This window comes from Acyrthosiphon pisum, chromosome X (genome assembly GCF_005508785.2).
Source record: "Acyrthosiphon pisum isolate AL4f chromosome X, pea_aphid_22Mar2018_4r6ur, whole genome shotgun sequence".
NCBI classification, from domain to species: domain Eukaryota; kingdom Metazoa; phylum Arthropoda; class Insecta; order Hemiptera; family Aphididae; genus Acyrthosiphon; species Acyrthosiphon pisum.
The window spans coordinates 114459844-114461768 of NC_042493.1; positions in this window are offsets into that span (position 1 = coordinate 114459844).

A 1925-nucleotide genomic window follows, 5' to 3' on the forward strand; every position below is an offset into this window, starting at 1 on the left:
GTTTTTGTCAATAATTAATCCTACCAATAGTATTACTAATAGTAAAATAAATTACCATATAATAATAATTTCTGTTAAAATGAGATTCCTCCTTATTTGTGAATTATTTAGTGGATAATTGTTTGAAAATGATAGTATTGGTACCTATTTCAATTATTAGTTCTTAAAATGGCTATAAAACAATCTAAATAGATAGGCACAATATTGGATCTGGTATATGTTACACTAGGGCATTTTGATAAACGTAAATGTTGATGGATTATTATTAATTAATAATAACTAACATTTTAAAATCACCATAGGCTCACATATCTCACAAACTCATTATAGTGGACATGATCTCTGTACACAAAAATAGTGAACTCAAAAACTACTTGTTTGATTTTGGATTTTGTAAATCAACATATTCAGAAGAATTATTTTTCCTATTGAAGAATAATGTGAGTGATTGTTGATGAATCATCCTCTACCTATAATTTCCTATTTATTTTGTATGAACAATAACAAAATAAATAAGCATACAATTATTATTTTTACGCGTGATAAAAGGATATTACACAGGAATTTGTAGTCTCCATCTTACGAGAGTGTAGCATAGCAAATTTTGCGCCTATCAGATCATGGTTATGTCCATTAGTTTAATAATTACAGTGGATTGACCTATATTACAATTTAAAAGTAAGACTATTATGTAGTCAATGTCGTCATAGGATTTTTATTATCTTTTAATTTTAAAGCGAGTTCTGAGTGTTTTAAAATTGTAAATGGTTTGTAATGTAAAATTGGGTGACTTCAAACAAATGGGTTGAATTCGTACAATAGGTACTACAATACCATGTTTTTGTAATTATCTTATCATTTTAAAATACACATGTAATACAATTTGAAAACTGGTTCTCAGTGTTAATATCTATTATAACCTCCAGAACGGCATAACTAGAGTCCATTAAAAAGATTTGATGATAGTTGCGAAATTTTTGAAAAGTAGTAGAAGATAGAAGAAAAAGAATCATTAAAACATTTATTTCATTGTCTTATTTTAAAAGGTGACTGAATGAAGAAATACTTGATAGTTAATTACTTGTTCAATTTTATTTGATACGATACCAAGCATAGAACATTTGTTTATGGTATATATGTTTCACTTCTTTAAAATAAATACACGTATAAATGTATATTTCTAAATATATTACTGATTCTGAAAGATATGTCTTTGGATAAATTGTTTTCCAAGGTTTGGATTTGGAAATCTAATATTAATATCACATAGTATGTTATATACTCAATTCTATAATAGTGTGTGTGGTAGAAATTGCTTGATATCTTTGAACAACTAAATCCAATTTTTCATTGCTATTAAGCTATAATTTATCAATCTTGTTTTTTTTTCATCTGTTAAAATAATTTAATTGAATATCATAAATGCTTTAAAATATTATAGATACATGAGAATTCATTGTTAATGTTTTACTATATACAACTATTAAATTAATGATACAAGGAGTCTCATCTGAACATAAGAATGTGGATTTATTTTCCAACCATTCATTCAATGTTAATTAGCACTAAAATGTGTGCGTGTTAAGAGCATGACCAGTTAATATTGGAAAAAACCTGTCACATTTTCATAACATGTGCGTTGTACAATGTTAACGAGTTTCACTTCTTCAACAGTGTTTAATTCAAAATCTAGTGAAATTAAACAATAAAAAAAACATAATTTTTTACAAATATTAATTTAAATACTTACTAGATTTAAAAGAAGGCATACCCTTTGTTATATAGCAAGTATAATTTTTCTCTTCTCTTCTAAAAAATTAAATTTAAATATAATTTTGACGTGATCGCATTATTGCTTCAACCAGTCACCAAATACATATAACATTTAGATAGTATGGTTGATGTTTAGAAAATATTATTAAGGG